Source organism: Panthera tigris, chromosome D1, assembly GCF_018350195.1.
Source record: "Panthera tigris isolate Pti1 chromosome D1, P.tigris_Pti1_mat1.1, whole genome shotgun sequence".
NCBI classification, from domain to species: Eukaryota; Metazoa; Chordata; class Mammalia; order Carnivora; family Felidae; genus Panthera; species Panthera tigris.
This window is the reverse complement of record NC_056669.1, coordinates 44382751-44405167: the sequence shown is the minus strand read 5'-3', so window position 1 is coordinate 44405167 and position 22417 is coordinate 44382751. Positions and strand designations below refer to the sequence as shown.

Sequence of the window (22417 nt, the reverse complement as noted above, 5' to 3'; positions counted from 1 at the left end):
TATCCATATGATCTTTGGAAAGCTACTTAGCAATGTATCTTGGAGTTTTTGTGTCTGTATCCAGTATGTAATGCAACCCCATTTTTTCTTATGGCTGAATCGTACCATTATCCCCTTTTATTGAAGGAACTCAGGCTGAGAGGCTAAGTTCCTCCTCCAAAGACACACTACATGTAAATACTGGAATTGGGATTTAAACGCAGAACCATCCAGGTCTGAGGTATTCATGCTTACCGCAAAGCAATGATGCATCATCAAAAGTTCAGAGCACATAGTAGATATTTGTTAAGTGCAGGCATAGGATACTGGTTAAGAGGTGGACCCTGGAGCCAAACTGCCTGAGTTCATTCTGGCAAGAAACTTAGTCTCTTTGTGCCTCGGTTTCTTCCCCTGTAAAATGGAGATATAGTGCAACTTTGTTAGGTTATTCTGTGTACTGAGTTAATGCATATAAATGTTTAGAGTAAGTGTTTAACAGCAATAATTTTCTGAACTTGTGCTCACCAATCTGTACTATACATATATTACTGTCTCCTTTATGAAGGAGAAAAATGTAGTCACTAAAAGGAAATAATTCTTTCTTTAACCACACTGAGACAAATAGAGATTCTTTCTAAGTTTTTAAAATTATACATTCATTCAAGTATATTTTCAAGAAGTGAGGCAAATACAGAAAGTAGAAAAAAGAAATCATTCATAATTTCATCAGCTAACAACAATCACTGCCAACATTTTACCGCATTGTATCTTATTACTTATTTCTATATTTGTTTCTCTGGAATGTATTTGTGTATGTGTAGATATGTAAATACAATTACAGTGATATCATATAGGTGCCTTGATTTCTTAATTTTAATCGTTTACATAATTGGGATTTCCTTTGTTTCAAACATGAAACATATTTCTTCCAAATAGTCATCGTCCATTGTCCCTTAAGAGCGTACTTAAGATAAAGCCCAGAAAATTATCAGTTGTGAACTCAAATAGAGCTTTTTAGACATAACATCACTAGACTTAATGAGTTTTTTTCCTATTTTTAACACATTATGTATGAAGTGATATATCCCAGGAAGTGGCATGTTAAGAAAATATCATTTCCTTTTTCAAAAGATAATAAAACATCTGTGTTTCTTTTTTTTTTCCATAGTGAAATAGAGGGTAATAAAAATAGTCTTCTTGAGCTATATAAATTATCTTTCATATATTTTGGGAGTTCATCCAAAATGCAAATTTCACAAAAAATCAATGTGGTCTTTGAACATAATTTCTAGCATGTGCAAATTTTCTATATCTAATTATACTTAGCACTTAACACTTCTTATCTTAAGAGCATCAAAGCATTTCACACGTCTCAATAAAGACTCAAAGTTTTTTTTCAGTTTAATTAAAGATTTAATCTGGAGTGATATTCAACAAAGAAATTCTATAAAAATATCCTTTATATGATGCTACATGTAATACATGGTTAGACTCAATTTCTAGAGCACTAAAATGAATACTCTACTTCAAGATGAATATTATTCCAAATGGAACCAAACAAACCCATTTATTCTCATTTTTTACCTATGATAATTTCTATTAAAATGAAATAGATTCAGATAGCTTTATTAAGTATAGTCAATTAGATAAATAAATAGGTTTAAAAACTTTACTAAATCCTCATGCTTTTCTGTCTTCCATTTAAAATACATTCCTCTGAGGCATCTGGGTGGCTCAGTTGGTTAAGCTTCCAACTTCGACTCAGGTCATGATCTCATGGTTTGTGATCTCTGTGATCTCAGAGCCCTGTGTTGGGCTCTGTGCTGACAGCTCAGAACCTGGAGCCTGCTTCAGTCTTTGTCTTCCCCTCTCTCTGCCCTCCCCCACTCATGCTGTGTCTCTCTCTGTCTCTCAAAGATGAATAAATGTTAAAAAAATAATAATAAAATAAAAATACATTTCCCCTGTTGAGCTGCCATCTTGCGTCCTGGCTCATGTGCACCTAATCGTGGCTAGTCTGCCCTAGGCCCCCTAAGCACCAACTCTAGTCCCCTGCGGTCCTATTTCTGCTCCAACCAGATGAACAAAACTATCATGAACCAAGAGAAATTCATCAAATTCAAGCACTAGTGTGCATCGGTGGAAAAGGAACCGCTCACCAAAAGAACAAAGTGGCTCATAGAACGGCTACAGAAGATGATAAAAAAACTTCAGTTCTCCTTAAAGTTAGAGGTAAACAATATCTCTCGTATTGAAGAAGCAAATACATTCACAAACCAAGGAACAGTGATCCACTTCAACAAGCCTAAAGTTCAGGCATCCCTGGCAGCGAACACTTTGACCATTCTAGGTCATGCTGAGAGGAAATGGCTGACAGAAATGCTACCCAGGATCTTAAATCAACTCGGTGCAGACAGTCTGACTAGTTTAAGAAGACTGGCTGAAGCTCTGCCCACACAATCCGTTGATGGAAAAGGACCACTTGCCACCTGAGAGAAGGAGGAGGAGGAAATTCCAGATCTTGTGAAGAATTTTGATGAAGCTTCCAAAATTGAAGCAAACTGAATGGAGTCAAGTTCTGAAGAAGACAGAACTTGAAGAAGTTCTGGGGAGCTGCTATTTTATACTAAGACTGCTTTTTAAAATTTTGTTCATGGATCTCTAATACTTTTAAGCCAAACCCCTGGGACACTGCAGCTCTTTTCAGTTTTTGCTTAGACACAATTCATTCTTTGTAGCTAATTAAGCTGAAGAGGCCTGGGAATAAAGTTTGAAACAAGATTAATAAAGTTCTTTGCCTAGTGAAAATAATAAATAAATAAATAAATAAATAAATAAATAAATAAATAAATAAATTTTCCCCCTGTCATTTTTTAAAAATAGTTTTCAGCCCTCTGTGGTTACTATTTTGGATATCTAATTGCTCTTTCTCAGCCAACATCTCAAAGATATGCCTGGAAAGTGGCAGTGGACATCATCCCAATTGGACAGTGATATGTACTTCTAGAGTCAGAAAGAAAAACTACCTATGCAGCCATCTAGGAAGGGAAGAATGTACAGATCTCATAAAGAGTATTAGTATTTATATTCTTTCTTAGGTCATTCAAAGAGCATCTAATCTGGAGTGTTTATGCTAAGGAGTATCTGTTAGAATTTTAATATAATCTTGGAAAATGAAAATGTAGCCATTAGCATGTTTACCTGGAAAGGAAGTTAGGAATTTAGAAAGCTGGAACAGAAAGAAGGAAAATAGAAAATGAAGTAGGGAAGGAAAGAAGGTGAAAGAATAGAGGGCAGGTAAGAAAGAGGAAAGAAAGAAAAAAAGTGGAAAAGAGGAAGCATTCACTATACTACTCTGTGCCAAGACTTTTGCTAGCCTTGTATCATTTAATTATTATTCTAACCTTGAATAATGGTATTACCCACATTTTTATAAAGGAGAAATTGAGGCTCACAGGATAGCTTCATTTCATAATTAACACAACCTGTAAGTAATTGAGTTGGAGATTAAACCCAATAGTATCTGACCTCAAAGCCTCTATTTTTTTCCAATATATCACATTACCATTCTAGAAATTGCCTGAATGCTATATGAGCTTATGTCCGATTTATGGAAGTAGCTCAATCTGGCTTTTTTCTAGCACACTGAAGAGTGTCTGATACACAGCAGACATTCAGAAAACATTTGTTGACTGAATCAGTGAATGAATAAATGATTCCTGAAAGCAGAAAAAAGAAATAGGAAAATGAGCTTCTGTTGTTATGAAGGAAATGAAAGGAGGCAGACACCAGAAGATGAGAACAATGCTTAGCTCTATTTTGACCTTGGAAAGAAAGTACGACTGTTTGAATTTAGCTGAAGACATGAATTCAGAATGAGTATCGCCAAGAAGAATAGTTTGGGCTCAGATGATCTGTAAGATAGAAAAAGCAAACAAACAAAAAACAGGAGTCAAGTTTAAAACAGAGACTAGTCTGTTGATTTTCTTTTGTTCTAGGGAAATTCAAAGGTGTGGTCATAGGTTCTGAGGCCTTAGGGGATCATCACAGACCACATTCCTACTACAAGATTAACCCTCAAAGAAACATGAATTGCAAGGGCTTCTTCAGACCTTAGCCTGCCTCCAAACTCCTATCTGATATATGTTGAGGCCTTACCACTTGGGCAGAGCTGAATCTCCCAGTGTGCAACCTGATACATCAAATGCTTTACTGGAAACTCAAGCATTCAACATTAAGACTTGCTTTACTCAAAGAGATAACAGGAAGGTAGCAGGAGGTGATGCTATGTTAAAGACTGTTTGTTGATTGTAATGGAAAATCCATTTGGCAACTCTACTGATTACAATGTTTGACATAGCAAGTAGCAGAAAATCCAACTAAAACAACCTTTGACGATAAAAGGAATGTTAGCTAACATAGTTGAAAAGTCGAGTCATGTGGTGAAACTTGATCATGAAACTTGAAGAAGGATGTCAAGAATTCCATTTTGTTGGTTTTCCTACTCTATCTTCCACAGTATTGGCTTCTATGCAGAAATTAGTTACCTATTCACCAAAGTTTTCAGCCCCTTCTCCTTTAGACACAACTACCCTGTATGTATTCCCTACCCTCCTTACAGTTAGGTCTGGCCATGTGACTGAGTTCTGGCTAAGAAGAGGTGGGCAAAACTGACATGTCTACTTCTATGCACAGCCCATGCATGATTCTCCATGCTTTCTCCTCCCACAAGCTAATGGAGAAAAGCTTCAAAATCTTAGGAGCCATCTGTGGAAGATGGAAAGCCTGGGTTGGTGCAATCTGAAGGAAAGATACCTGCTAATGAAGAATACTCATTTTGGACTTCATGGGAAAGGGAAATAAATTCTAATGTTCAAGCCATTGTATTACTTTATTGATTTACTCTAAAATATTGATACCAGAAGCAGAAGGAGGCCCCAAGGATGACCTAAACTTTATAAAGTTGGTTTAGCTGTTTAGTTTTAGTTAAGTTAGTTGTTGATAGAACACACTTGAAAACTGGTGATCCATATTATGTGATAAAAAACATTTGATGAAACAAATGCTTCAGTAATTTGAAAGGTATGTTATGAGCCTATAGCACTCAGAGAAGTGGTTGAAAAGATCCTTAATCTTAGTATGTGTTGCAACTGTTTGTTGCTTTTCACAAGTTACTGCAAGAAAGAGATCAGCTTAAATACTTATTTCTCAATTAGAAATCAAAGGTAATTTATTGATTCCAGAATTTAGGGCCCCAAAAGACTGAAAAAGATACTTATTATAGACCTCAAATAGCAAAAAGTAAGATTGAAAGCAGCTTAACACAACAGTAGCCTAGTAATGGGTGACATTCCTACAGATTCCTTCAGATGGTTTCCAGGCTTTGTTAAGTTGAGAATAAGAGATACGTAGATGAGAAAGCACAAAACTGAATCAGGCTTTAGACTGGTGTCTAGAAAAGAATGTTGGTGTATCTACAGTCAGATGAAACTGACTGGATGCAAGTAGATCTACTTATTTTTGAGGAAATTGAATTGCTGAAGAGGCCATGAACCGATACTAAAAATGTCTTGAACACTCATGTCTCAAACATATACAGGCCCCCAAGTCTCATGAACAGAAGTATGAAAGTTGTGCAACCTTGAAGAAAGGACTTTTCCCCCAAACGAACTTGCTGAAAGATAGTGGAGGATAATTAATAGGAAGGTAACCCCCAGGAGAGGAGTCAGGACATGCGAAAAACAAAAGATGAAATGTTTTCAGAAAGTAGAATAAACATCAAATCAAGGAATCTCCTCCATTTGTTAGCAAAGAGGGACTGCACAATGCCTGCCTGACAGAATGTACTTCATTGGCAAGGACCACACACACTACAGTAGAATCCCACTCTTTTCTTTGTCAGAATGGAAGTTTTAATTGCAATTATCCTATCCCTGCTCCAATACCTTCTACTGGGTGGGCATGGGAGAGCAAAAATATTTTTTTTTACTTTATATGCTGCAAAATTATTAGAGGTGGAATTCAGATTTCATAGTGAGAAAAAGCGTCACCTGAAGATCATAAATACCTGGATGGCTGTGTCTCTCGACATGGAATAAATGTCTTTTTTTAATGTGAGAGGAAGAGTAAATGGGTATTTGGTGCCCATAAATGTTCAACGTGGTAGAAGTTGGTGAGCCATTCACCAAAATCATTTCCTGTTTTTCCCTGAGATTACAGCTTGACTATTATTTTCCACTGGGCTTTCAGTCAGATATAACCATGTGACCTACAAACATAGGGTAATGTTACAGATGTGAGCAACAACTTCCAGAGTTGACTCATAAAATTACCTACACATAATCCTTCATATTCTTTCTCTTTCCACAGCTTGATGGAAAAAAGCACAGAGATTTTGCAAGCTATATGTCGAAAATGGAAGAGCCACCAGATGTAAGGAGCTCAGGCACTTCAACTTCTGACTGGAATGGAGTAAAGGGATCAGATTTACTCTCCTTCCTGAAACTATCAATACACGACAAAATACTTAAAACAATGGTTTATAAGGCATATAAAAACCATATGTGTGTATGTGTGTGTGTATAATCATTATGTTGTACACCTTAAACTAACATAGTGTTACATGTCAATTGTATCTCAGTAAAACTGGAGAAAGGGATAATAAAAAGATCAGAGCTTCTAGGTGAAAACTACACTAGATGACATTAAAAAAATAAGTTTATTTTGAGAGAGAGAGTGAGGAGGGGATGGGCAGAAAGAGAGGAAGAGAGAGAATCCCAAGCAGCTCCACGCTGTCAGCACAGAGCCCAACATGGGCCTCAATCTCACGAACTGTGAGATCATGAGCTGAGCTGAAATCAAGAGTAAGATGTTTAACCAGCTGAACCACCTAGGTACCCCCACACTAGATGATATTAACAACCAATTTCAGGAGAATGTATTAGTGAATTTGAGTCCATAGCAACAGAAACTAACCTAAATAAAAACAGAGAGAAAAAAATTGAAATAAATAGGAATGTAAAATACAGCAAATGCTGTGGAAAATAATTTAGCAGTTTCTTAAAACTTTAAACATACACCACCCACACGATCCAACTGCTCCTAGATCTTTACCCATGAGAAATGAAAGCATATGTCCATCAAAGACCTATATGTGGATGTACATACCAGCTTTATTTGTAATAGCTCAAAACAGGAAACAACCCAAATGTCCATCAACCACTGAATAGGTAAACTGTGGCATATATCCCTACAATGGTATATTACTCAGCAATAAGAAGGAATTAAATATGGATACATGCAATAACATGTGTGTGCCATATATATATGCCATATATATATATATATATATATATATATACTATATACATATATAACATATATATACATACACATATGTATATATATTACATATACATATACATATACATATACATATACATATATATTACGTATATATGTATATAAATTCTAGAAAATACAAACTAATGCATAGTAACCAAAAGCAGAATAGTGGTTGCCTAGGGAAAGGAGGAGAGAATGAGAATGGCTTGACAGGAAGAATTACAAAAGAGCACAAGGAATCTTTTAGGGGTGATGAATATGTTAATTTTCTTGATGTGGTGATACTTTTACAAGTATATACATATATCAAACTTATCTACTTCTGAGGAACCTGGGTGACAGTAGGTTAAGTGTCCCAACTCTTGATTTCGGCTCAGCTCATGATCTCACGTACATGAGATCGAGCCCCAAATTAGGCTCTGTGCAGGATGTGAAGCCTGCTTAAGATTCTCTCTCTCTCCCTCCCTCTCCCTCTCTCTCTCTCTCTCTCTCTCTCTTCTCTGTGTCTCTCCCCTACTCATGCTCTCTCTTGCCCTTTCTCTCTCCAAACAAAACAAGACAAAACAAAACAAAAAAAACAAAACAAAAGAACTTAAATAATTGTATACTTCAAATGCAGTTTATGGTGATGTATATTAAATGATGTAAATAATGTAAATTTTTAAAAATGTTAAGGATCCTAATCCGTGAAAATATGGAAAGCAATTAAAACACTTAGTCTTTATGTAAGTTATAAACAAACCTGTATTGTATTGTATTGTATTTGAGCCATTTCTGCCTGTTTGTATGTTATATCCTAACCAATATTGCCTCTAATTAGTGTTTGTCCCAAGACCTCATAGTCGCATGATATTAACTTGGAGTCAATAAGACTATATGCTTTCTTATCCATGTCTGATGGGACAGAGTATCTTTTTTTTAGTAGCTTCCATTGAAGAAAGAAATTATATTTCTGAGAGCCTCCATTGTATTTTATGAGTTTAAATTGATTCATGCTGTGCTACTCTTCATCTCAGGGTTTTGAGTTTGAGCCCCATGTTAGGTATAGAGATTACTTAAAATAAAATCTTTAAAAAATTGATTTATGCTACAAGATCTAAGTGAATGATGGTCAACACCATCATAGACAATTGTGTAGATTATGCCTTGAACAGGGACACCCAATCAAAGGAAATAAAAATGAGAACTCAAACCCAGCATATTCCCTGCTTACCAAATTATGCAATCTGATGGTGGGCTACATTCACCTGGAGAAAAGGGCACCTTCTTCTAATTGCCCAGAGCTGACACACAACCTTGTGTAGACTCTGATGTTGGTGGTCAGGCAGATAGACTCTAATAGGAGAAGGGAAGGGAACTGAATGCTAGCTAGGGGCAAAGTGAACCAGAAAAATGGAGTTATAATTGTTGGGATGGCTATCATTCATTTATTACATTTCTATATATCTTTTCCAACACCCTAGATGAAAGCAATCCCACTTAATTGAAATCTTACACAATTTTATCTTATAAAAAATCTTACATTGATTACAACTTTCTACATTGAATTATAATTAATTACATGCATGTAACAAATTAGGAATACAACCACAGAGAGAGCCAAGGTTGAAGGACTGTGAATCAAAACTCCTGTGGGACTGAATGAAGACAGCATTTTTTGGCCAACACAGGAAAAGCTGGTATAATTAGAAAGAGTTCCAGCAATATTTATATTTTGAGTGGAAAGTACTTAGGTGGCAAATGCTACTATGCCACCTCCTTTTCTCTCAAAACAAGAAATGAAATGAATTCTTGAGCATGCGGTGTGTTATATCCCACAATGACCAATAGTGAGAAAATGTTTTGATGGGTGCAGTGCCCCAGGAGGTTTCCTAGACACTTTTGAGATGCAGCAGAGAAATCCTGTTAAATCCAGGAGCTCAAACGTAGGCGTAAATGAATCATCTAGAGAACCAAATTAAAAATCAATGCTGCCACTCACTCCTGTGCCCTGGTTTGTGTTTTTGTTTCTATCAGTTTGGTGTTATGTGATGGCTCAAAGCTATAATAGCATTATGTTAGTAGGTCTTGTTGAACTCAAGCTCAGCTGGTAGAAGAACAGTTAGTTCAGGATGCAAGCAAACATGCTGGGAAGCTCATGTGTTTGCACCTACCAGCTTTTATGAGTTCACTGGCAGTATGTATGTTAGTACATAAAAAGTGAAGGAATTTTTATTATATTGTCTTTTAAATTTTTTAGTATTGCATTTTATAATGTACCATGAATCAAATTGGCCTACTAAAATGTTTTGGTAGTTACAAAAATATTTCTATTAAAAATGAAATTAAGGGAAGCCTGGTTGGCTCAGTCATTTGAGCATCTGAGTCTTGAGTTCAGCTCAGGTCATGATCTCAGGGTCATGAGATTGAGCTCTGCATCAGGCTCTGTGCTGAGCATGGAGCCTGTGTAAGATTCCACCCTCCCCCCAATCTCTGTCTGCCCCTCCCCTGCTCACACATAAGCGTGTGCTCTTTCTAAAAATTAATTAATTAATTAATTAATTAAAATGAGAGTGATAGTGAAAAATAACCAAAGAATAGCCTGGGCAGTTCAAAAGAACAACCAAGTACACAAAACATAAAACATAAAACAAGCAAATGCAAGTTTGTACTATTAAATTCAAAACTGGCATTTAAATTTCAATCACATCCTTTATCACATTTAATTATTATTCTAATTCTACCTAAATAAGTTCTAGATTTATGTATCTAGTCTCTAAACGTATTTTGATATTTTAGTTCTAAAAGCACTAGCATATCAGTGTTTTTATCCAGATTTATCCTTACACATATTTTAGCAATGTCATAAATAAATGTAAGTTAAACCAGTACTAGGAATCCATAAAAATGTTTTCATTTTAAGGGAAGTCTACATTTTACTCAAGTTTGAGACAAAATCTTATATAAAACTTTTCCTTAATTAAATGTGTAGAGGGCATGCTCTACATATCTGAGATTCTCAAGCTTGATAGGAAAAGTACTGGAAGAAATGGGATCAAGAAGAAAGAGGCAGAAGAGGGTTATGGGATGGAAATATACTACCTAGAAATTTCTCACACCTCAGACAATTTTTAAAAACCTTCCATGAATGAAGATATTATGCCTCTTGCTCCATCTTAGACATTAAGTGCCTTAAGGAAGTTTTCATACCTGATTCATCATTATCTTATACTCTATCTTATTTAGTATGTGTATTTAAATAAGCGCATCCCAAAATCTGTCAAAATTAAGGAAGTGGAAAGTTAGTCCATGATCACACATATTCCAATTCAACAAAACTTACTGATTATGTACTAAGAACAGTTATTAGGCTAGGTGCTATGGATATACAAATGAAAATGATATAATACAACTCCATGAATAATCACTGAGAGATAGACATAGAAACTATAAAACAGTATGGTAAAAATAAGACATATATATGTTGGGGCGCATTAGTGGCTCAGTTGGTTGAGCGTCTGTCTCTTGATTTTGGCTCAGGTCATGATCTGAGAGTCGAGGGATAGAGCGCCATATTGGGCCCCACCCTGAGTGTGGAATCTGCTTAAGACTCTGTCTCTCTCTCTCTCTTCCTCTGCCCCTCCCCTATCATATATATATATATATATATATATATATATATATATATATATACATGTGTGTGTATATATATATTCAGAAATATGTATATTCAGAAATTGTTCAGAGGATAGAATAATTCATTTCAGAATGGTAGCATTAGAGGGAGAAGGGTCAGGGAAACATGTACAGAGGAGATGGTTGGATTTAGTTTTTAAAAGCTGAAAGGACTTTCTTAAATGGTATGGAGTATGAAGATCATTCTAGGCATAGGGAGAGTGCATGCCCTAGGAAAACAAGGGCCAGATTTTTAAAAAAATCTAACTATATGGAGTGGTGAATTCTATGACAGAATAAACTACTTAGAAAAGTAATACATTATGTTTACGTAGACTAAGTAGCATATTTGAATTCACCTAGTTGAATGTACTACATTTATTTAACTAAACTTATTTCTTCCTTAAACTAAAGAAGAGAATATTATATTTTAAAATGTTTGCATATAAACTACAGACATTACGATTTTACACTTCATCTGGTGTATTAGGGTTCTCCAGAGAACCAGTAGGAGACAGACAGATGGATGATAGATGATAGATAGATAGATAGATAGATAGATAGATAGATACATGGATACATGCATAGATAGATACATAGATAGATATTATAGGAATTGGCCCATTGATTATGGAGGCTAAGAAGTCCCACAGTCTGCTGTCTGCAAGCTGCCAACCCAGTAGAGCAAGTTGTATAATTCAGTATGAGTCTGAAGGCCTGAGAATAAGGGAAGCTAATGGTGTAAAACACACCATTAGTAAATGGAGCCAAACTAACTTTCCAATCATCAAATCAGTGATTAAGTGCCCTTGAAGTTACTCAGCAAAGCTTTCAACTGACTGCATTGAAACTGAGATGAATATATTTTAATAGAAATCTAGTAAGAAAAATTATTCTTACTAAAAAGTAATACTTGGGAAATACTAGATTTACTTAATCACGACAATCAGTGATACTTTTAGCTCTAAAAACTGGAACTATGAGCCTGAAAATTTGCAACATCTTGCCAAATGTAAGGACTTGCAAGTGATAATCAAAGGAGATCATGGCTGAAAAACTGAAGCATTTCTCATTCAGCTTCTTCCATGAGCCAACCTGAGTCCCTTGCCCTCACTGGGGCTGTCTTCCCACCCTTTTGTGGTTTGAGTATCACCCTCATGACTTCCCCACAGGAAGACCCACTCTGTTTTTCTTCATTCTAGTTGTCACCTACTACTGACTCCTCTCTCTACCCAACATTACTTCCCCACTTGCGCTATCTCCCTCGTAAACCTTCAGCACTAATTCTATTCATTGTGTCTTTATTCTTGTTCCCATCAGCTACCTCCCGAAGTTCCAGACTCCCAGATCATTCGCTGTCTTCTAGACTCTCAACTGCTCTGTAGCTCTGTATCCCCTACTGTGATACTGCTTCTTATTGAGGACTCAGCATTTGAAATCTTTCCAGGATATCCTCAGGAACTGGTCTCCATTATGTCATCCCCAAAGTCCTCTACTTTGTAACAGTGTCTCTCCACCTTCTGGAAACTGACTTTTGAGAAGGATCCTGCCTTCCCCATGGCTGTCTAACATACCACCATAATTGTAAGATATTAATACATGGTTAGTAGTTGAGAGAAAAGATCATTTTACAGGGAGACTTCCAGGATGGTTTGCTTCAATGTCCAGGTAAATGAGCTTTGTGATCATGTAATTTTCATGGGAGACACTATTTAACTTTCTTTTGTATTTTATCCTGTAACTGTAACAGGACAGACTGCAGAGAATCTTTGAATTATCTCATTTCTCATTTCTCTGTGATTAAGAAAGTGGTCTTTGGTATCGTCCAAAGAGTCTACCTAGGTTTGTGGTTACTTCCAGAGGTTTGAATGCTGGCCCTTTGATCTCCTACCTGTGTGACTCTGTGTAAGATTCCTAACCCTTTGCAGCCTGAATTGTCTTATTTTTATAATGTAGAAGATATCTTTGAGAGTCTGAAAATTCAATGAGATAATTTACATGAAAATAGCTCAATAAAAAATATATGCTCAAAAAGACATTTGCTCTCCTCTTTTGGACTTAAATGTCTGAGATGTTTTTGTTTAGGAGAAGAGTGTCTATAACTTTACTTTGGGCATAATATCTCTATAGCTCTTACAAAAATAAATAGTATAAAGGGAAGTCATCCTACTTTCAGATTGTTCTTTACCTCCACCTTATAATAAAAGACCTTTCAGATCTGTATATTCTTTTTCATTACCCAAAGCCTTTTCATATATTTTATATTATTTTCACAACTCTGCAACTATTAATTCATGTGTCCAGACAGAGACTGAATTTCAAAGAAATCCTTTTACATTGCTCCTCAAGGAAAATAATTTATTTCAGGGGTGACTGGGTGGCTCAGTCTGTTTAGCCTCTGACTCTCCATTTTGGCTCAGTTCATGATCTAGCTATTGTGAGATCGAGCCCTGAGATTCTCTCCCTATGCTCCCACACCCCATGCACATACTCTCTCTCAAAACAAAAACAAAAACAAAATACAAACAAAAAACAGTGAAGAAAATAATCTATTTTGATAAACTGTGTTTGGTGATTATATCTCTATACACAGGAAATTCCCAAATTCAAGAGATGATTCATAAAATTAGGGAAGATTTAATATAATGAAAGATAGTTTAACTTTCAAAAATTACTAGAGCAAAGGATCTCTACTTTCAAATGTAGTAGGCTGGGTCACACCTAGATTCCACTGGATTTTTTTTTCAATATATGAAATTTATTGTCAAATTGGTTTCCATACAATGACTTCCACTGGATTTAAAAAATTAAGCCTAGAAAAAGTCAGATAAATTATATAAATCCTAATTTTGAAGACATCAAGATGCTGTGGGAACAAGGATTAGATTGAAATTTCAGAGAAGCTTGCGTCCTGGGTAAGTGAACTGATGATCTCCAGTCATTGTTCCCCACTAAGGCTATGGCCCATTCTTACCCCAAGCAGAGGATTGGGAGTGGCCCAGGCCTAGGACCTTTGCTGGAGAAAGAGAAATAGCAAGCTGTTACCAGCCACACATGGCTGGGATAAAACAAACTGGAAATTTGAGGGACCCTAAAGGCTATAATGATTCTGCTCCCAATTTCTAGGGTGTGTGTGTGTGTGTGTGTGTGTGAGCACATGGGCAGGTGTGGGTGGTTTCCACATGACCACCAATTCTCCAGCACTGGCTGGGTGTCCTACAATTTAACTCAATTCTGACACTATCTACTAGGAGACAGCAGCAGATTCTGCAGGGTAAAGTTTTGATTGTATGAGACTCCCCACCCTATGTCAGATGTCAGTTGAAAGCCCCAGTTGTCATGTATGCCTCTGACCAACTGGCTATATAAAGACTAGAGGTTTCCACCATTACCTCCTTGGGTTCAATTCACTGCTAGAATGGCTCACAGAACTCTTGAGAAACATTTTACCTACCAGATCATTGGTCTATTATAAAAGGATGTAACTCAAGAAGAGCTAGATAGAATAGATGCACAGGACAAGGTCTGGAGAAAAGGCACAGAGCTTCCATGCCTTCTCCAAGCACACCACTCCCCACATCTCCACATGTTTGCCAACAGAAGCTCTCCTAACCCAGTCCTTTGGGTTTTCACAGAGGCTTCATTACACAGGGATGATTAAACCATTGGCCATTTGTGACTGAATTCATTCTCCAGCCCCTTTCCTCTCAGGTGGAGGTTGGGTGGGACTGAAAATTTCAATCCTCAAATCACAAGGTTGGCTTCATAGGCAAGTAGCCCCTCCCTCCTGCTTCTTACCTTTAGGTGCTTTCTAAGTCACTTGATTAACATAACAAAAGACACCTTGATCTCTGTCAGCAGTTAGGAAATTCCAAGGATTCTAGGAGCTCTGTGCCAAAAACTGAGACAAAGACCAACTATATATCTCTTACTAAATTCCAATATCACAAAAGCCCTCATAAAATAGTTCCTAAATTCTGGGGCTACACAAAGGCTGGGAGTTATGCAAAAAATTCTAAAGGGAAAGTCAAAATTCCCTTAGTTTTGGGATGATGAGAATAGAAAGACCAGTGCAAGGAGGTCAGCATCAAGCAAAGGGCCAACCGCTCCCTAGAGACATTTACCAGATTTTGAAGTAGTATGAGGCAGGAGGCCCAAGAACTATGTGGAAACCTCTGAAAAACATAGTTGGATCTCCCCCAGTTTTTCAGTACCAAAGAGACTAAGACTTGCCAATCCCTCAGTCTAAACCCCAGGATTTAGGATTGTTTTGTGTTCTGGTTAAAGTGTCTTCTTTATTATTTTGTATTGACACTCTTTCTCTACAGTAATATTCCACATTCTAAAGTCTACTTTGTCTCACATTACTATAGTCACATAAGTGCTTTTGATTAGTTTTAGGTACAAATGTACACATCTCCTTCTCCCATGGCAGTTTCTCTCATAATTTGATAGTATGATAGGGTACCTTCAGCTTAATAAGTGATCAAAAAGGCTTCACATTACATGCTGAATATCCAGCATGGATATGTGTGAATGCCATGCCATGAAAGGCATGAAATAGGATGTGACTTTCATGTCCCTTCCTATATGCTCTCATGTCCCATACGCTCTCAACATCCACTTTGCAGAGACACATACAAGCAATGAGCTTCCCACACTCACAACAATCTCTTGAGCACACTCAAGATGATGTCCAGAAATTCTCAGTGCATTAAGTTCTAATTCTTTCTGTTTCTTTCCCAGTTCGAAAGCAAACGAGTATGACATGACATTTAGCCAATCCATTCTAATTTAATTTTTAAGTAAATCATTCCTTGGAAATTTTACTTACTATTAACCTAAAAGTATGTTAAATTGGTAATTTTCTCAGTATTGGTTGAGGGCAACCCTGTAGCTGAAACAAAACAATATATGCCAATACCCAATCCCTCAAAATTCCACAAGGATGCTATACAGATTTTGTAAAGAACATGACTAAAAAGCCACCTCCCGAGTTGAGGTTAAAGGAAACAGAAGTTTTGAAGGAAAGTAATTGAGGATGTGATGATATTTTCTCCCCATGACTTGTTCCCAGACAAAAGGTGTGTTTCTCCTTGTTTCCATCCTACTGAGAAGGGTTGTAAGAAGACCACTTAGACAACTTGATATACACCCCTTGGAGTTTGGGAACTAATATCTGAGAAATATTAAATGAATCTGTAACTACTGTCCCAGTGCCACAGTGAAAAGTGGTATCCACATCATGAAGCAACTTCACTTTCACTGATATGGGAGAAGATGTGTGTTTGTCAAAGAACCAACAAGGAACTGCATAGGAGGGAGTCAGCCTGGAGAGGGCCTTAAAATAGACTCTGTCCAAGAGTCAGCCTCACTACAAATGTGTTTCTTAGATTCATAAAGAAAAGGGTAGAAGTCATGAGTGGATAGCCAAGAGGAAGACATTTCCAACATCAAGGGTGTAAAAATCCGATGTTTCCAACTGAGAAATCTCCAAGGAAGCCACAAATGTGCCTCATGACAGGGGAAAAAGAAAATCACTGACCATTCACCATGCCCAGAGGCCACTAGCTCCAGATCAAAAGCATACAATTGAAACATGGCATCTCCTGAATCTGACCTCTGTGTTGTTTCCCTACACCAATGCTAGAGAATTCAAGGATCTCATCTAGTGAAAAGAAGTTTCCTACCCCAAAACTGGCTTTCCAACATGATGTTCATACAAATTGATGAAAAGGAAAGCTTTAGTTTCACAGGAATTTCATAGTTTTTTTTTTTTTTTTTTCATACTGGACATTTCAATTACAACCGAGTTTTTTCTTAGAACTAAAGTGATGTTTAATTATCTGAGAATGACTGAAATTGTCTTAGTACCTGATCTATTTTTCAGGTGTAGCTGGGAAAGAACAGCTTCACAGTAGTTCTAGGATTTGGTATTGGTTATGGGGAGACAGTTGTATCTATCAGCCTCCTGTCATAGACTAGCCAGATGCAGATCGATTCCATTTCCTCTTCCAGGGAACACAGGAAAAGTAATTATCCAGCTTTCGTTGTATTTGGGTTGATGTCATGTGACTAGAGTCTGAGCTATAAAAAATGACTGAAGATGTACCACTATATAGGCTTGGCTACTAACCACCCCAGTGATTCTTATCTAATTTTCTCTGACCTTATGCCTAGAAGTGAGGGGTCTGGGACCATGGATGATGGAAAACATGTTACATGATGGGAAATCAATACCCCCGAGTCACTGTTTGGAAGCCAGCACTACTCCCAAATCCCCTGAAAAGCACCTGACACTATGCAGACTATAACACAAGCAATACATAAACCTTTTGAAAGAGCGGACCTACGCCAGCCGACTCCATCTTGTTCTGTGTCCTCCACCTTGAGTGACTATGTCCCCGACATGGCCCCCTTCCGGGAAAATTGCAGAAACCTCAGACCACGCCTCCTCTCCTTGAGTAACCTCACCCGTTCAAACTTCCCGATCAAAACACGCCTGGCAACCTGCCTAACAGGACTCGGACCCTTCCCTAGCCAATCTGCCCAGGCCACAGCCATTACCTCACCAACTGCCCCTAGACCCATATAAAACCTTTGTGCTTTTGAAACTCACTCTCTCTCAGGTATCTCACCGCTGCGTCTGTGCAGGTAGGAGATTGAGCTCGAGCTAGCTCGAATAAAGGCTCTTTTGCTTTTGCATTGGACTCGGCTCCCTGGTGGTCTTTGGGGATCACGAATTCTGGGCATAACACTTTATTGTTTAATCCAGTGTGATTTGTTTTCCTCAGCAGCTAGTGTTAATTATCCTGATGAATACACAGCCCAACTCTCTTTCTGACAATATTAGGAATTATATGTATCATACCCAAAACTGACTGTGATTAACCAGTGAGTGGTAACCTAAATAGAGAATTATTTCCTTGGAGAACCAAGTATCCAAAGGTCTCCCCCCTAAAGCCATATGAGAACACAGAATCACAGAAATCTGTCCTTCAGTGGACAGGGTACAAGGACTACATCACAAGGCTGTGGAGTGAAGAGTAGGGTCTGTCTATTTGAGGTCCACTGGAATGGTTAAGATGAGCTGATAATTTAAACCCTATCCAAACCTAAAACAAGGGCAACTCCTGGTTTCTTAGCAGGAAGAAATTATGACTTCTGGTTGGATTAGTCAGAGAAAAATTGGGTTAAGCACAAATGTGAGCTTGGCCTAGAGAGGTAGGTAGGATACAATCAGACAGAAATGAATGGAAAGGGTGTTTGTGGAGGAAAGTACAGCACAAAAAAGGGTGCAGATGCAGAGATAGGTGTGTTGCTAGGGCAGAAAACAGACCAGTCATTCAACATCATGGATTCCTTTTTTTTTTTTTTTTTAATGTTTATTTATTTTTGAAAGAGAGAGAAGCGCGAGCAGGGGAGGGGCAGAGAGAGAGGGAGATACAGAATCTAAACTGGCTCTGAGCTGGCTCTGAGCTGTCAGCATGGAGCCCGACATAGGGCTCGAACTCCTGAGCTGAGAGATCGTGACCTGAGCCAAAGTCGGAACACTTACCCGACTGAGCCACCCAGGTGCCCCTTACATCATGGATTCCTGTACTGGACCATGAACATTAAGACTGACAAGATGTTATATGCTAACTAATTTGGATGTAAATTTAAAAAAATTAAATTAAAAAAAAAAAGACTGACAAGATGAAAAGGGATATGGGAGAATTTTAAATAAAGGGTTGCTAATAGCATAACTACTACATGATTCCAGGGATAATATATTGAAAGCTTACCCTGTGCCAGTTACTGTACTTCATGCTTTATATTTCATTTAATTCTTATAATCCAGTGAGGTATGTATTTTATAGTCTCATTTTATAAACAAGAACATAGAAGCATGGGAAAGAACTTGACCTCAGGTTATAAACTCATTAAGTGTAACATCAGAATTCAGACTCAAGGAGTCTGACAGTAGTAAATGCTCTTAACCATTATATTGTGTTAATAAGAGGATGAAAGTTGGGGGCAGTGAGAAGAAGTGGAAAGAGCTTTAACTTTGAGATCTTAACAAACTTGGCTTGAATCCTCTCTCTGTCATATGAAGTCTGGGGCACATAACTTTCTGAGTCTAAATATCTTTTTTTTTTCTTTTTTCTTCATTCCTTTCTTTCCTTCATTCCTTTTCTTTCTTTCTTTCTTTCTTTCTTTCTTTCTTTCTTTCTTTCTTTCATTTTTAATTAAAGTGATCTCCATTGTGTAAGGGGTACCTTGCACAGTAGAGTACAGTTTAGTGGCTAAGTACATAGTATCTCTTCCAATAGTGCAACATTGTATGCAGTGGGGAGAAGATTATATATTTAAATTTTAGATATTTGTAGATGACAGAGATGGGCATGGCTAGAAAATGCCCAGGAGGTAGTTGTCATTCAAGTGGCACTGTCTGATGACGTTTATGGATATAGGACTGGGGCTCTGGATGAGTGTTGAATGTGAGTGTTGAAACAATAGCCACGTGTATCATGTGCTAATTGAGTTCTTAAGCAGGAATGAGATTTGCCAGAAAGAAGTGTAAAGTGGGAACAGTAGCTGTTAAGTTGTGGGAGATGAAATGAATCCCGAATGATTAGAGAAATAGTAACTGTATTTTGTTGAGCTTAACTAAAAAAGAGCTTGCAGGTCTTAAAGATAAATGGGCTAATAGAATTCTCTCTTACTTGGTATACCTAGTGTTATGGATGAAAAGATGTAAGTTTTAAAATGATCAACTGTCTTTAAGGACTATATATTTCAGACAGGAAAGAAGATATTTATATGGAAACTACAGGTAAAAATCACCACAAGGTGTGTGTGGGTGGCTTGGTTGGTTAAGCCTCCAACTCTTGATTTCAGTTTAGATCATGATCCCATGGTTTGTGAGATTAAGTCTCCCATCAGGCTCTGTGCTCACACTGTGGAGTCTCTTTGAGATTCTCTCTCTCCCTCTCTCTCTGCCCCTCCCCAACTCTTTCTCTCTCTCAAAATAAATAAATAAACCAAAAAAATTACCACAAAACAGGGCTTAATATTCATGCCATGGGGGGGGGGGAATCTTCACAGGGTTAAGGCCACAGAGCTAAAGAGTATTCAGACACAAGATCAGGGCCAATAGAAATGAGGAGTGAAGAAAGGGAACACTCCCTGAAAATCTGAGTAATTGTGAAGTATTACATTTCAAGGTTATACTTTTTTTGCTTATACAAAGCTAATATATAATTTTGATGTGTTGTATTAACAAATCTCAAACAACATATGTACTTCCTCTTCCTTTTGATTTAGAACATTTTTTATTTAGCCATATTGAGAATGCTAGCTTATATAAAAATTTTAAAACAACTCGTAATTTTCCATAATCATCCGACTGTTTGGAGTATACCTACTCAGGTGTAATTCTAAAGTTCACACAAATACGAAAAGGAAATTATCTTTGATCTGCGCAATCTGCCACCCACTCAGAAGGCAGGACTCCATGGATCTAACCCAATCAAGATGGAAGAACTAATTTAGTTCCTAGCAGTATATTTATGATGCTTTCAGGATTGCTATCTATTAAATAAAATAAGCCTTCATCAAATGACAAATACACTGCAAGAATAAAACAGTCCTCGGAGTTTTGCAGCAAAACTTCCTTCTCTTTGAAGTATCAGGGATTTTTAAGAGTTTATTAGCAAGGAAATGTCATAGAGGGAAAATAGCCCACCATACAGTATTTGCTAAATCCTAGTTGAAGTTTCCTTGATGAGGTATCCACTTACTACCTGTCACTTCGTAAGAGAAAAGCTTATAGAAATTTATCTCTACCACGTTTTGCATTACCATTCCTATACTTTTTTTCATCTTATGTGCTGTGAACAAAAAACAATCACTTATTGGATAAGAGATTCAGGCTCAACATCACTGGGGAAAAAACCCAGTAACTTCCCCTTGAAGCTCAGTCAATATTTAAATAATAATAAAAGAACTTGTGATGTATCAGATACTAAACTAAATGGTTATTTTTACAAACCTCAAGCTTGTAGGCATCAAGGCATAATGAAAAGAGTTAATGTTTTAGAGTCAGGTAAATTGACTCTTAACCATTGGGGTGCCTTGAATAAGCGGCAAATCCTTATCTGAGTGTCATTCCCTTGTCTCTAAGAAAGGGACAATAATATTTAACAGACATTACACATGTAAAACTTCTTCTACAGCATTTGATACAGAATAGGTACTCAATAAATTCACAAGCCCAACCGTAGGGACAGGAAATTTGTTCATGCTTTGAAGAACATTGTCCTGACATTTCTCACTACGTGTCCTTAGTGTTTTACCAATAAATCCAGTTAGACAGAGGGGTAACTATAAATGACTTTTAGTATACAAAAAAGCTAGATGTGGGTACACTTTAGTGCTGAATCAAAAGGCAGAGATTATTGCTAATCCTACGCCTTGGTTAGAGCTGAAAATCAAGTCAGGTGACTTACTCTTTGTCCTCAGATCCTGAAGATAGTTTATGTGCATACCCCACCAGCTCTGTCCATTTTCCTGACCTTCCCTCATCCGTAGTTTGAAGGTCACTATTAACATCTTCTTTAGCTCCTCTGATGTTCCAGACATTCATAAGACATACCACAACCTTTTCTGCCAGACATGATCAAAGCTTTGAAGTCAATGACACTTTTCACGATAGTTTTTTGACAGCTGTTCTATGATGAGCAGTTAACAGATTGTCTCTTCCTTATTGGGAGTTGGTGCAATTAGTGCCAACATTTTAGGGGTATCTCTGAATGTGCTTGCTTTTGATCTGGATTCTATCTGACGGAGTGTTTTAAATCTCTCAACAAAGTGTTCTGTGTAGAGGGAGACTTTGCACATCATTATTAGCTATACAGCTTTCAATTTTTCTCTAATTACTTTTTGCTGGTATATAAAATGCAAATTGATATTTATATACTCAATTTATTAAACTCACTTGCTAATTCTTATAGTTTATCTGGAGATTCTTTTGGATTTTCCACATCTATAATCATGTCATCCACAAATAAGGGCAGTTATTCCTTCCTTTCCAAAACTCGTCCCATTTTCTTCTAACTAGGAGCTCCAGTACAATGTTAAACAGAAAAGGTGAAAGCAGGCATCTTACTCTCACTCCCAATCGCATGGTGCAAAGATTTTGCCATTAATTAGGAGGGGTTTGTAGATTTTGCCATTAATTATGAGGGGTTTGTAGATGTTCTTTACAAGATTGAGGAGGTTTTTTTCTAGTACGCTAGCAAAGATTTTATAACGTGAATTCATGCTGAGTGGTATCAAATGCATTTTTTCTGCAACTACCGAGATAATCATATGATTTTCTACTTTATTTTCTTAATATAGTAGATTATATTGATTTTAAATATTGAAACAATCTGAAGTAAGCCCACCTCGATCT

The 22417-nt window shown here is 37.1% G+C and overlaps 1 pseudogene; it reads left to right on the top strand.

Moving 5' to 3' along the window:
- The first annotated feature begins 2058 nt into the window (after window positions 1-2058).
- Window positions 2059-2544, top strand: LOC102956450 (annotated as a pseudogene).
- Window positions 2545-22417: the final 19873 nt, after the last annotated feature.